General features: G+C 39.8%; 1 protein-coding gene across 1 annotated transcript in view; it reads left to right on the forward strand.

Annotated features, from left to right (window-relative positions):
- Positions 1-15,264, forward strand: part of LOC135474708 (uncharacterized) — a 57,730-nt gene that overhangs the window by 11,052 nt on the left and 31,414 nt on the right. The window contains exons 2-3 of the mRNA XM_064754271.1: positions 196-288; positions 10,261-10,852. The gene's annotated coding sequence lies outside the window, so the exon portion shown is untranslated. The remainder of the gene's footprint in view (positions 1-195; positions 289-10,260; positions 10,853-15,264) is intronic.

Below are 15,264 nucleotides of genomic sequence, written 5' to 3' on the forward strand. Positions count from 1 at the left end.
AGACCAGTCTTCAGCTTGAAGTTTTTTTATTTTAAGGTCAATGGGTAGGTTCCATTTGATGATACTTATTAAGTGATACGTTTCCATGATATTGAGTGGAAAAATGTATTTTAATAGGATTGCGTTAAAAAGACTTGTAGATCAAATGGATACAGATGTGCTTTATGATGATTCAACTTTTGTTATTTTTTGCAGACGGCTTTGCACTGGGCAGCCAAACATGGGAAGCCAGAAGTTGTGAAAATGATTGCGGGAAGTAAAGCGCGAGTCAACTTTAACCAAAGATCTGTGAGTACTTAACAATCCGTTAATTTATTTATTTATTTGATTGGTGTTTTACGCTGTACTTAAGAATATTTCACTTATACGACGGCGGCCAGCATTATGGTGGGAGGAAAAGGGGCAGAGCCCGGGGGAAACCCACGACCATCCGCAGGTTGCTGGAAGACCTTCCCACATACAGCGGGAGAGGAAGCCAGCATGAGCTGGACTTCACTGGGTCATTACGCTGCGCTAGTGCGCTAACCGACTGAGCCACGGAGGCCCCACAATCCGTTAATGGATATACATCTACCACTTCATGTGTATAATGAAAACACAGTGGGTTCTCTCATTTTACATGATTCTGGAAGTTCTAGTCATATGAGAAAGGCACTTTATGGTATTTTTGAAAGCCAGGATGATATAGCAACACCAAAAGTAATATCTTGTTACATTTACTTGCCCCTAATGGTGCATTTTCTGTTCTGGTGAGTTTTTAAAACAGTATCCAGTGTCTCAGTATTGTACGGAATGTCATATTTAGCGAATGGATGTCACGGAGACTGATTCTATTTTTTGGAATTATAGTCTCAAATCAATGATGATTGGATAGCTGTTGCCTGCCATGAAGCTGTCTGTCTATTTTTTCTCTCTTCTCTGCTGAATTTGTTTCAAGTATGTTGTAATTTGTAGACATTTGCTGTGGTCATTTGAAAGTGTTAAATTTGTTCGTTTTTGGGGCAACTTGGTGTCAAAGCTTTCCAAAGCTTTGTCCATGGCAGTGCTAATTTCAAAGTTTTTCATCGGTTAAAGCCATTGTTTTTGTTTGCCATATGTGATCAATGATTCAGAAAAGTGAAGTCATATTAAGAGCTTAAGTAGTGGTTCTGTGATGTGACATTTTACATCCGTTCATTTAGAATGTTCATTTATGTGATTGGTCATTGGTGTTAGGTTAGCTACAAAATAAATATTCATGATGTCGAATGTGCTGTTTGACAAACTGTGTCGCTTTGGGACAGACCTGGACGCTTTCCACTTGGCCGATGTGGGTGCTTAAAGCCCGTAAGCCAGAGGCCAGCAGGTCCAATCTGAGGCCATGAAACAGATCCTTGCGCTAATGCTGCATAATGGCGGCTTAATTAAGACATTGATTAAGATCATGTTTATCTCCGTAACGACCATTGTTTCTCTCCACACCCCAAGGGTTTGCTGATGTAGGAAACAATTTTACATAAAGCGCCAATTTCCTCCCATTTTTCCAGAGGAAGTTAACATTTATGTCATTTTACATTGCCGACACAATTAACTTGGGCATTTTTTTTATTCCACCCCATTGATTCGCCTACAGAAATATAAAGGAGTAAGGCTGACAGCAGCGGTGTATAATTTCACATAAATTCCTCATTCTGAGGTGGCGTTTGAAACTCCATAGTCATGATTCCAATCCAAGATAAAATTATATTTTAGCCTGTAATTTTTGGTGTAGAAAATAACACACTTTTTTTTTTGCCTGATCACTGATGATGGCAGTTGATGTCGATGATTGGTGTAACGGTGAGAATGATGGAGTTTTGATCGAGATTGATGCTAAGCAGTTCTTGCCTGTGGCTGGTGGTTCTTTAGCAGTTTAACATACATCTCGTTTTTTGGGAGGTTGGGGGTGGGTGGGAATGTCCATTATGTTGATTAAACTTAATTATGGTATGGTTTCTTGTGTTTACACATAACGTTTTAAAGTATACATGAACCATAGTAGGTTATGCTATTTATTTTGTCTCGCTAAAATGAAGATATCATTGTTGGTATTTTTTCTTGATTTTACATGCTCCAGTTAGGATTACGACCGCACTTGAGAATTTTCTTTGCTTCACATTGGCCAGGTTTTTTGGGACACTGCATAGAGTTATTCCAGTTTGAATTATCCTGAAGTAACAGTTAAACGGCATATTGTATTTTTGTTTTCCGAATTAAAGCTTCACTGGGTAGCATTGCTGAATGGGTGGTGAGCATAATTTGTGCGTTTTCAGGGCAGTCTCTCTCTTTTTGCCACGTGCCGATGGTCTCTGACATCTATAATTAAGGGTTGTTCGCTGGCAGGTAGCTGCCGTGTGGAACAGCAGAGCAATCCTGCATAGGAGATGTTTATGCGTGTAGGAAACAGTTCCGAAGCTAAATGCCTTCATTAAGTCATTAAGATTTCCAGTTTAGTTGGGGCGAGATTATCCGCCGTATTTACAGGGATCTAAATTGACATGCTGCCTGTCAGATATGAACAAGGATTCAGGTAGTCCTTCCTTATCAACATGGCCATTTTTCTGTTACTTTTCCCCTTAGTAATTGCCCCCGCCCGGGGGCCAATCAAGCTAAACTGTTTCCGTAGGAACCAATCGGTACAGAAGCTGCCTTTAACTGTGTTTCCGTTGCTTCAGGGACAGTGTCACAAGTCAGTTGTGTGTGTGACGCTCGACAGAGTTTTGACATAGGCTTGAGGGAATTACACACAAATAGCATCATATTACAAGATGGAAAACAGGGGCGAAAATTGATTTAAATTACCCCCCTGTTTGTGCAGCCCTTTAACATGAAGAGCTACACTGTGTCTACATCCTAGTTATTAGAGAGTTATTAGACATTGTGTGGCAGCACTCCTGTTGGCCTGTGTAACAAATAATAAAAAAAAAATTGTTAAAAAGAATGAGCCATGTTTTGCTTGATTTCTCCAGCTATGTTTAAGCAAAAGACCTACCAGTTATTTTCCATCCCAAAATGCCAGGATAATACATGGCCTGTCAAAGCTGCCTTCCCTCCGACCATTGTAAGCTTGTCAGCTCTTTTGTACTGGTCGTGTGTGGACCAATGACAGCCCGGTATTGTGTGTGGGAGACAGAGAAAGAGAGAGAGGGAGAAGCTGGTGGGTGCAGGGTTACATCATGATAACATTATAACCCTGCCATCAGTCCCTCCCTCCCTCTCAGACGTCACTGGAGTGGGAGAAGAGTCAGATGAGGGGCTGAACTTACATCAGGAGGTTTGGTCATTGTGTAAAGGCGTATTCGGAATCTTAAGAGGGCAATATCATCCCCCGGCCCATCTTTAACCCCTAGCCTGTCTTTTTCTGTCTTTTTACACTGCTTTCCATTCACACTGGCTTTCAAGACGGACACTAAGAGCAAGAACAGAAAACCGCTTGACTCTGTCTTCAACAAACAATAGACAACAAGACTTTAGCCAGTTCTTTTGCCTCTTTGCTCAGTCGTATTTCATTAGCATATCATTTACATAGGAAGGCTAAATGTCAGACTCCTCTTTATATCGAGGAAAGCCCTCTGTTCCATGCCCCAGTGTACTTCAAATCTTGAGATGCTCATAGGCTTGAGATTTGAATATAAGGTTTATGGAAAATGCCTATTAAACAACAATGAATAATGAAGATTTAAAATGTCAGATATTTCTGGTGTTTCCAAGGAAACCTGTCTGTGTAAATACATTGTACATGTGTATATACATGTGCAAGACATCTGTTTGACTTTGAATACCTGTGTTGTAATGTTACTAGAAGGTTAGAAATTACTACAAGAAGGTTGAAAAATTACACTTAAAAGATATGAAAGCGTATTCAGATTTCTCTGTTTACTTTCAGAGATAGTTGTAAAATACAGTGTATGCAGGTAGCACTTTATAATTTGACTTTGGAAACAAAACTGCGTTGATTGGGTTGGTCAATTTGTGGGCTTAACAATGTATATTTTTGTGTTTACACAGAATAATTCACTCAGAATGCTGTAAATGGCGTAAACTTTCATAGTTGATAAAGTTGCTCATTTTTCCAGATTCTGAGAGTCCTATTGATTTTAGAAAGGTGTTTTGATTTTTTTTTTTTTTTTTTTTTGATTGGTGTTTTACGCTGTACTCAAGAATATTTCACTTATACGACGGCGGCCAGCATTATGGTGGGTGGAAACCGGGCAGAGCCCGGGGAAAACCCACGACCATCCGCAGGTTGCTGACAGACCCTCTCACGTACGGCCGGAGAGGAAGCCAGCATGAGCTGGACTTGAACTCACAGCGACCGCATTGGTGAGAGACTCCTGGGTCATTACGCTGCGCTAGCGCTTTAACCGACTGAGCCACGGAGGCCCCGAAAGGTGTTTTGAGGCTTGTTCTTAAGATAGGATGATATCTACTGGGAAAATGTAAGGTTCAGCACCAAACGTAATATTTTATGACAGTTAAAAATGCACTAGGGTCAAAATTTTAGGATATTTAGGGTACATGTATATTAACATCTTGCAAACATGTGAAAAGGTTGAAGAATTACAGAAATAAAAACCTTCTAAAACATTTTGGGCAGTAGGTACTTACCCCCATTGGCTGTTTTATCACAGAAAAGTTTTGGGCAGTAGGTGCTTACCATTTTGCCTGTTTTATCACAGAAAAGTTTTGGGCAGTAGGTGCTTACCCCTTTGCGTGTTTTAGCACAGAAAAGTTTTGGGCAGCAGGTGCTTACCCCTTTGTCTGTTTTAGCACAGAAAAGTTTTGGGCAGTAGGTGCTAACCCCTTTGCCTGTTTTAGCACAGGAAAGTGTTGGGCAGCAGGTGCTTACCCCTTTGCCTGTTTTAGCACAGAAAAGTTTTGGGCAGCAGGTGCTTACCCCTTTGTCTGTTTTAGCACAGAAAAATTTTGGGCAGCAGGTGCTTACCCCTTTGCCTGTTTTAGCACAGAAAAGTTTTGGGCAGGAGGTGCTTACCCCTTTGCCTGTTTTAGCACAGGAAAGTGTTGGGCAGCAGGTGCTTACCCCTTTGCCTGTTTTAGCACAGAAAAGTTTTGGGCAGGAGGTGCTTACTCATTTGCCTGTTTTAGCACAGGAAAGTTTTGGCCAGGAGGTGCTTACCCCTTTGCCTGTTTTAGCACAGGAAAGTGTTGGGCAGCAGGTGCTTACCCCTTTGCCTGTTTTAGCACAGAAAAGTTTTGGGCAGGAGGTGCTTACCCATTTGCCAGTTTTAGCACAGAAAAGTTTTGGGCAGGAGGTGCATACCCCTTTGCCTGTTTTAGCACAGAAAAGTTTTGGGCAGTAGATGTTTTACCTTTTGCCTCTATCTATGGTGGATAGTATATGTAGTGGTTTTATTGTTGGCCTGTTATCGACGTCAGAAAATTCTAGGAAAAGTTTACAGTTAAATTGTTGTTACAAGAGAAAAAGGTAGTTGTTTACAGTTCTTGGAGATACATTTATCTGTTTACAGTTAAATTCTTGGAGGTTGTTTTTTATTCTTGTCCTGTTAGTCCCCAGAAAAGTTTAAGGAGGTAATTGTTTACTGTTGGACAGTTGGAGCACAGAAAAGGTTTGGGAGGTAGTTGTTTGCAGCTGGATTATTGTTAGAGCACTCAAAAGATGTAGTTGTTTACACGTGGCATGTTGTTGAAAGTTGGCAGAAAGTTGTTGAAATTGAAGTTGAAATTTGGTGTTTACAGATGTAGCACAGAAAAGTTTTGATGAAAGGGAGGGGGTTGTAATTGTTTACTGTTGGCCTTTTAGAGCACAGCAAAACTTTGGGAGGTAGTTGTTTACAGTTGAATTGTTGTTAGAGCCCACAAAAGCCCTAGAAGGTAGGTGCTTACTGTTTGCGTTTCATGAGTCTGGAAATCTCAACTGCATAAGCTGATGGATAGCTCATAAATGAGTCTCATCAGACAGTTGTCTGCAGTTTTTTCATGGTGGTGTGTAAAATGACAGAGCGCCTTTGTTAGGTAATAACTCCCAGAGAACTGATGGGGCCCCAACTTTTCATCACAGGTCATGGATGATATGTGCTCAGCGGGCGCGAGCTTCTCGCTCACGGGCCCAGGTCACAGGCGGCAGGGAATTAATGTCAGCCTCTCATATCTATAGGGGGATCTTGTCCCTGGCCTAAACGAACACTATTTACATTCTCATCTGTGCTCATTGACAAAGTTTTGGAAACGGATGAGATAACTGTTGGCAGTTTGTCAGTGGCCCGCGTCACGACCCCATTAGCGAGCAGTCGCACGAGAAATGATAGCCAAATCAAGCTGACGACCTCTTATCAATTTCGCCACATTGAGTCGGCATTGTTCGCTTTGCGAGGGTAAAAGGAAGCGCCTTCTTCGTAGTGACCCCCATGAATCTGGTATCTGGTCACAACTGCCTCTTCCAGACAATATTTCCAGAGGGCGAGAAGCCAAGCATGAAGTGTCGGGCTTAGAAAAGAAAATGATGTTATGGTAGGCAATGTTGCGGAGAGTGAGAGGATCCGAAGACATTACTGCTTTTGTGCTGAGGTTCTGTCAGTCATCAGTGAAATTAGCTGCCCAAATGTCCTGGCAGTTTCTGATCTTCACGTGAACCTGCCCTCTTCATCGTGAATATAGCCTGATTCATAGATTCACGTGGTCCTGCATATATGTGATTACACTGAGGCTCAGTTACATGAGCCTCAACCTGTGCTGATTGGACGGTAATTGGTAATCACTGAAAATTAAATTTGGAAGCCATTTTTTTTTAAACTATTGGTCTTGATCATTTTGTTGATTTTCAAATTCACTCAAATGAGAATTTTTGAGATTTTTCGGCATGTGACAAGTTTTCCATGAGGATTACATTTCTTTATCAGCCTTTTGGAAAAGTGAAGATATGAGAATGTTGTTCATTATATGGCCTAACCATGTGAGAAAAAAGAAACTAAATATTCCTGCTAAAATTAGATATATATTGACTAAAATGAGCAGACCAGGTGTCAAATTTACAAGAAATAGGGTAATTGGTGAAAAATCGTATTAAATTATACTTTGTTAACGATAGTGTAAATCACATATAATTTCATAATTTTACATATCTTTTCTCAAGTTAGTATAATTGTACCACAGTTGTTGAAATTCTAGGTGTATAACTTTACATGAGTGCATTCACATGGGGCTGTGCTGGATGTGGAGTATGAACATTTTAAGCTGATGATCATAAGGTTGGAGTAAAGGGATAGACTTTTGGATTAAATACACAATAATAGAGCCCAATGTGAAGAAATAACAGTTTAGACTGGAAAGAACTTAACATAATGTGTGAATATTTGCACAACAATAAAATGTGGTTTGAAGAAATTATGTTTAGGCTGGAAAGAACGGAACATAATGTGTAAATATTAGCACATTAATGAAATGTGGTGTGAAGACATTACTGTTTAGACTGGAATGAACTGAACATAATGTGTGAATATTTGCACCTCAGTGAAATGTGGTGTGAAGAAATCGTGGATTGGATTGGTTAGAACTCAGTATAAAGTGTAAAGGATAAAGGATTAAAACCTGGATTTGAATGGCATCTCTATAATCTAAGTCCAGCATTCTTCCATTGCAGCTACATGTATTAGTATGGCAATTCACTCAAGGTGTTTCTAGTATTACCTCTGAAAAGCTTCTTCCATCACATAAGAAGGGGAAAAGTGGCCAAAGTCTGTAGACTTATGGATTATAGTCATGAGAGTTAAATTAAATGTGACCAGTTTGGTGATTCATTTTGGCGATCAATTTAGACGACCGTAAGAGAAGACACATGTAGCCTATGAAAACAATTAAGGAAATGGAATTGTAAAGGAGATAAGGTGTTTGGACGTCTCTTGTCCCTCATACAAATTCTGTGCAGAATTGCCTTAAACATTCTGACTATTGTTTAAGTTGATGAAATGTTCCAGCAGAATGTAATGTTAGGAATAAGCAAGCAGTGTATTTGTGAAAATGGTTGGGTACAGCATACGGAATCGGCAGCATCCAAATTCTAGTCATGTCCCCAACCAAGCTGTAACCACTAGCAGCTCCGTCTGCCCGGGCGCTGCGCTGCTGATGTAGTCCCGATAGTTCCTTAACGCGCTTAGCCAACTCTAACGACTGATGTCGAGCAAAGGTGTACGTTGTCTAGGTGATTTGTTCGACATCTGTGAACAGCTCATCACACCTAATAGCTGACAGAAGAAATAAAACCTGGCCCACTCCAACCCCGAATGAGGCAATTCCTGAAAGCCTATGCCCGCACCGCTCTGAGTAATCTTAGATAAGCGTGCGTTTTCCATGGCAAACTTGAGAAAAATTGACCCGTTTGCCAATTTCAGCCTGGACTATTGGCGGAGTTTCCTCCAGTGTTTTTTCCGCACTGTTCCGCAGCAGTTTATATCTGGCAGAGACGATAAAGCCTGATACAAATTAATTTCCTTTCGCATCTTGTCCATGCTGAGCATGGTAAAGGTTATTGTTTGTGCTGTCATTACAGCTAACTCATCTGAAAGATAGTGCAACTGAATCACAACATCAGTTAGGGAACTCAGACCTGTTCGTAAATTTGGGTGACCAATGTCCTCTTGATGTCTATTTAACTGTGGACGGGCATGGCCTGTAACTAAACTGTCATCCCCAAACCTTAAAAAATTCCTTTTATATCTCCCAAAAGACTTTTGACAATTTGATTTGTTATCTTTTGGAAAGATGCAAACACTGAAGCCGGGGCATCCGTTGGGAGAAAAGAATACCATATGCATGTGTCTTTTAGTGTCCCCCTTGTAACCATTGTTGTCTTGAGTTATATTGTTATGTTAAAGCTATGAACCAGACAGAAAAATACAGACGTTTGTGTACAAACAGTGGATCCAAACAGAGCTATCTTTAAAGACATCAGACATAAATTGGCAACATAAAGCTGAAAGAAGCGACTTTTTGGGGGCGGCTGATTAGAATGATGTTCTGGGTTTATCAGTGTTAACTGGCCAAGGATAGCAGTTATGTGACCAGCTATGACAAGGTTAGCCATGAGAGCTAAGATAAGGCTGAGATAAGGCAGGATGGGTTTGTGTCATTATTTGATAAGCCTGTGAGTTTGTGTTGATGAACAGTGTTTTGATCAGGTCAAGTGTTGGCTGAGGACATTGTCCATCAGCGTTCACTGTTCACTGTGAGGCTATGACCTGCCTATGAGCACAGCAACACTCCCCGCTAAACACAGAGCTCTCCTAGCAGGTCGATTAATTAGCTGATCTTTAGGGTACTTAACATCTTTGTGGAGAAGACTTTGATTAAATTAACCCACATAGGTTCTGCCATTGAGACATTGGCCTATCAGAGTTGAGGAAAACTCATTTTATTGATTGTGGATATTTATCAAGAATTATTCTGTTCCATTATAGGTCATACATGTTTTGTATCTCTTTGTACCTGCAGTGTAATTTATGCACATTTTTAATTTGATTTTAGAAAAAAAAATACGTTGGATGGTTTAGCAAATTTCAGGACACCAGAAAAAGTATAATTTTATCTGTCTAGAAAAAGTATAATTTTATCTGTCTACACCCACTATTGCCTTCAGAGTATGCTTGAACAAACCTTGCAAACATGTGAAAACATTCAAGAATTACAGTACAGTTATTTTTCATAAGATTGAGCCTCCTTTTTACGTTTTAAGGAGAAAGCAAAAACATGCTTTCTTGAGTTATGTGACAAACTGTGAGATTTTATGAACAAACTGTATACTTGTTGGAATCATTCATATACTCTTTTGCTGGTGTGAAAATGTGAGTGTATATACCTTACTTTTCTTATTTCTTCTTGGCACCTGGTGATTTTGCCTGTAAAATTTTATGTCTTTATTTATATTCTTAGGCTAGCATTATATACTGTTTCCATGGTTATCAGGTACATGTAGTGGGCGAGCTGGCCATGTTTCTCAGTTTTCTCCACTGAAATGCTGAACGTCATTACAGAAGTGAAATTATCTTGAGTTTATCAATATTAAACTGACTTTAATATTTCTTCTTTCAGCTTTTGTATTTTTTAAGTGCTAATGGAAATCTTGCGTTTTTAAAATTACGAATGAAAATATCATTGAAAATAGTGCATGCAGATCCCTGTGATTTGAAAGCATACATGTGTCTTGTATGTTGTTTTTAACCCTTTCCCCTTTTCTTTTTTCATATCCTCTGATGTTATTGGTGAGCACAGATGGTAAGTAAGGCAAAAGTTCTTTTCCTGAAACAAGTGTGATCGGCCAAAATTAGAGTTTCAAGGGGCAAGAAGACAAGTGCTGATTCAATTTTTAACTGTCAATTTCTTCTACTTTATTGTCAGCGTCTCAGACGAATATTTATTAAAACTTGCAAATGTGTGGAAGATCAAGCTGCTCGGATTGTTTGTAAGGGCACTGTGATAAATGAAGTGATACTGAAAGTGCTTTATTCAATTAAATGAACTCTAATCGAATCATCCATATTTGACTGTCAAGTTTGTATCCATCTCTGTGCTAATGAAGGAAAATACGATATCTAATATATTTAATGTGCTGGGTCGTTATGTGCGCTGCATCCCTTAATCTCCGAGCGGTGCAAGAGCTTCCAGAGAAAAAAACAGCAGAGTTTGAATATGTAATTTAATCAGGGAGATTACAGCGAAGCCAGTGTTCTAGTGTCACCTGACATGGTGGCGTTTTGGAGCTGAGATTTGGCTGACACAGATCTGACATGAAGCTGACATCAATCTTTCCTTGTTGTATGTTTGTCCGTGACGTTGCCTCTGTTGCCGGCTGAATCCTCAGGGGGTAAGTGCTCTTCTCTGTCCTGTCTCTGTCCACATGAACCCGAATGACAGTCTACACAGATTTCTACTCGTCGGTATTTCCCCAATCATCTCTCCTGTCCCCTCACTGACGACTACCGTGACCCTGTGTGTCTCCATTCCTGTCTCCCATCCTCTCTAACACACCAACCACCCTGTCCCTTCTGAGATTTAGTCAACTATGACAAAATTAGTTTTTTTATTACTTTTTTTTTTATCCTTCGGTCACTATTGGCTTAGGTGTATTGCTGTAGTAGTCAGTGTCGGTAGGTCTGGCTGTTCGTCTGTTTGTCTGTCAGTTCATCTTCAGTTTACCCCAAGTTTAACAAGCACTGCAATGACCCAGGAGCCTCTCAACAAAGCAATCGCTGTGAATATCAAGTGCGGTTCACGATGGCTTCCTCTTCCGGCTGTACGTGGGAAGGTCCGCCAGCAACCTGCGGATGGCCGTGGGCTCTGAGTGGTTAAATCTTTTAACTTTCATGCTTTTCACCATAGTATAAGTGAAATATTCTTGAGTACGGCATAAAATACTTATCAAAGAAATAAATAAATTAATCAAAACTTACACGTCATTTGCACTATGTCATGTTGTTTCGAATTCATTGTTGTTATTTTGTAAAGGCTTATTAATTAATCTGTATCTCTTGAAATTTGTAACCAAAGTTTACTAAACATACATAACATGTACACCAAGTCATGTAGATGAACTCTATGTTCACCCACCTGCTCATTCCCCAGGTAAACACTGTATCTTTTAAATGGTCGAAACTTAAGGTCACCAAAAGTATACCACACATGCACGTTGTCATGAGGAAGTACCCTGTTGATTTTGAGCGTCTTTCTTCTATTTTTCCAGTCTTTTGTCCATTTCCTTGTAAAAGGTTTGAACCCATACCTGTATTAAAACAGCATACATGTATTTTTGTTACTTTTAGAGTACACTGCATAGTATGTTTTATTTTTCTTCTGTGATGATTTTAACAGTTAAATGTTGTGACCATCTTGACAGCAAAAGCCTTCAGATGTTGAAGCATTAAAATAAACTTAACATCATTGAATTGTTATGTAGACGTTAAACAGTGCTGTACAATGTACTAGCTTGAAAACAAACAGATGGGTTTGACTTTTTTTGCTGTTGTTGAGTTGACATTTTATTACGTGGTAGAAATGACATACTGAATTTAACATTTGCGTCTTGTGGTAACACTGACTGCATGAATTAAGAGAGTACATGTATGTCTGCACTTGATCATTTTAATATGAAGTTGATACATGTATTTACTCATCTTGTAAAATTTTCAAGAGTTTAAACACAAGCTAATTGACTTTCTTTGACAGTTATTTTTTATCTTGTCATAACACAAACAGGTTTTATTGGAGATAAATTTCAATATTTTAATGAAATATGATGGTACAGAGTGCTAGAAATTTATATTCATAATTTATCAATATCATAACTTTTATTCATGACATAGTGTTTTTATTTTATGGTCAATTCTTTTTGAGTTTGAAATAATGCAAATGGCTTATCAGAATTGATGGTAATATGAATTGTTTTCTCTTGGGATAACATCACCTTTACATGGCCTGTACGAATGCCAACATGCTGCATGGTTTTGTAATTATCTTTTTTATTAACTTCGTCAAGCAGTTTTATAATAATTAGTGTGTACATGTAATTATTGGCTTTATACACGTACATTGTTTTACTTGTTCCTTTTCTCTATATTCCACATGGCCCTAATTGCCTATTACAAATGTCCATTTATTACATGTCGCAGTGTTTTTAGTTGACACATTGATACAGGATAATTTCACACAAGATGACATTCTCTCTACACTAAATGTAAAGGATGCAAATCACCCCCCCCCCCCATCCCCACCTCTTTCGTGCCAGTTGTATTTGACTTAAACAAATGACAACTTTTCACAGTGATGAAAGCAGGATATTTCACAGGAGAATGATTTCTTTCGTCGTCTTAATTTGCTCGTCCAGTTGCAGTTGTTTTCCGGTGGATGGCTCTGAACACGGTGTAATACACACACGGCTATACTGAGCGCAAACCATAACAGTAGAAATGGGATGATTATTTTTGATTGGGAATTGCTAGTGTTTAAATCCCTCAGCGTTGGAAGGACATTAATCGAGGCAGGTTTGAGCTCGGGTCTCGGTCGCTGTGCTTCATCGTCAGAAGTTCTGCGTCAGAAATTGGCTTATTTGGCCAGGGTCATCTCTGGCGTGAAATGGCCGATCCTCAGGAGGCTGAGTCTGTTGCCATTTCCCTCTCGCCGTCTTCACCTTTCTGCTTAAGGACTCTGAAAACAGAGCTTACGTCTTGTATCATCACCGTTGCAGTACTCCCCCCCCCTTTTTTCTTTCTCCTCTCACTTTCCTTCTCTCCTCTCCCCCAGGAGAGAGCTTTGTCATTGCTAGTTGATGATGGGATATAATTGTTCATTTTTCCGCCATGATCAGTATGTGCATATGCTATGGCCTTTGGGAGGACCCCTGACAGCAGGAGGCTGATTCAGTTTGGCAGATCGGTCTTTCTACTGCGGCAAACAACGGGACAGCAGTATCGGTTGTCTTCTCCGCGGAAACACATCGATGGTCACACTGAGGCTGGCATGTAAACCAAGGGGTTACATTTGTTCATTTCGCAAGTTGGCCAGGCTGCGGAGATTCGACCAATCAGAAGTGTTATGTTTTCGCAAGCGCTCCATCATCCCCGTGACCAATCCTCAAGGAACGGGAGATGCGGTCTGGCCCGGCGCACCAATATCTCATCCACACATCAAATAGATATTTCATTTTAAACATCACAAGACTCAATTCCTTCCTTATTATTTCTTATTACCTAAATAAAGATTGTCAGGAGAGGTGAGGGATGGGGAGAATTAGCGGCTGCCACGGACGCCTCCCTGTAAAAACCCCGCTGGAGGAATTGGCTGGGAATTGCCGGCCGTTTGGAGAGACCACGGTAATTGCCTCGTCCCTCTGCGATCTCAACCGGCCAGATTAATGGCGGTGTCAACTGGGTTTGTTTTATTTGCCTCCGCAGGGGAGTTTAGTTAGAGCCTCTCCAACCCCTGTAATTGAAACAGTCAATTGATATAAACAAAATCAGAGATGACAAAGCTGCAGAGTTCTTCAAGTCTCCCCCAAGAGTAACATTGCCTCTTTCTTTCTCTTAAATTGATTTTTCTTCTTCCCAATCTCCTCTTAAACCCATCATTTGGTTATCTTGTTCCCCGAGGCAATCAGTGGGTAATGTGCTTGTATGCTGTCAGTTTTGTCTGTCAGTTCGTCTGTCTGTCTTCTATTCATTTACATTCTACATGAAATCTTCCTAAGCTCATGATTGGAAGGACACTCACTTCTCATAATTTCAGCATATTTTGATTTTCAATCTTTGCTGTGTTACGTATTCTTGGTTGTATAAAATTTAATTTCTTTCCGTTACGTCTACTGCATTTAATAGACTTTATGAACTGTGTGTGGTAAAACATTAAGCTGTAACAATTCAAGAAACTAATGTAGAAAAATTTAACCAAACTGAAACCTGTAAACATTGTATAAATTTATATAGGAGTATATTTACTTTTGGATGGTAGAATAAATTGGCTGGGCTTACTCTATTTTATAAGCCTTGTCCACTATAGTTTGTCACAAGTTAATCTTAATTCTTTTGCAAATATCATAATATGTGGAATATATCATATAACTGACTTTATAAACTGTACAAATTTTTCTGATGAAATATTGCTGTCACTAACCTGTAATATTGGTGTAATGGTGATATTATAAGCATGTAATATTGATATCATGTGCCTGACATGCTGGAATAATGATATCACCATATAGGTGCTAACTGATACCACAGTTTTAGAGCACTGTGACTCCATGTGGGCATTGATACCTAGGTAACAAATGTACTCTATGCGTGCCAGTTTTGTATTGGTCGTTTTCTGCAGCATTTATGTGCTAATGTTCAGGACTGTTTTACATGATTGCCACATGAGGTAGAGAATCGATTGTGTTGTAGGCTGACAGTTTAAGAGAACAGCGCTGGTGTGGACTGTCAGGAGGAGGAGGCCGAGGGTAGTTAGCTGTGGACACAAGCTGTTGATGAGGGGAATTTGTCAAACTGTTATTACGGAGATGTTGAAGCTTTCTTTATCTCTGGGAGAGAGAGGATAAGTTTACTATTCCTTGGAGGAACCCAACGTCTGCACAGTGAGTCTTCAGGGAGCAAGCGGTGATTTTGAAAATGCCATGAAGAAATGAATATGTAAGGCGGCCGAGGTAGAGGAGGTGACAAAACTCTGATGAACTTGAAGAAACAATGTATATGTCAATAGGCCCTCACCAACAAGTATTAGGTTTTTCCC

The sequence above is a fragment of the Liolophura sinensis genome, chromosome 9 (genome assembly GCF_032854445.1).
Source record: "Liolophura sinensis isolate JHLJ2023 chromosome 9, CUHK_Ljap_v2, whole genome shotgun sequence".
Classification (NCBI taxonomy): domain Eukaryota; kingdom Metazoa; phylum Mollusca; class Polyplacophora; order Chitonida; family Chitonidae; genus Liolophura; species Liolophura sinensis.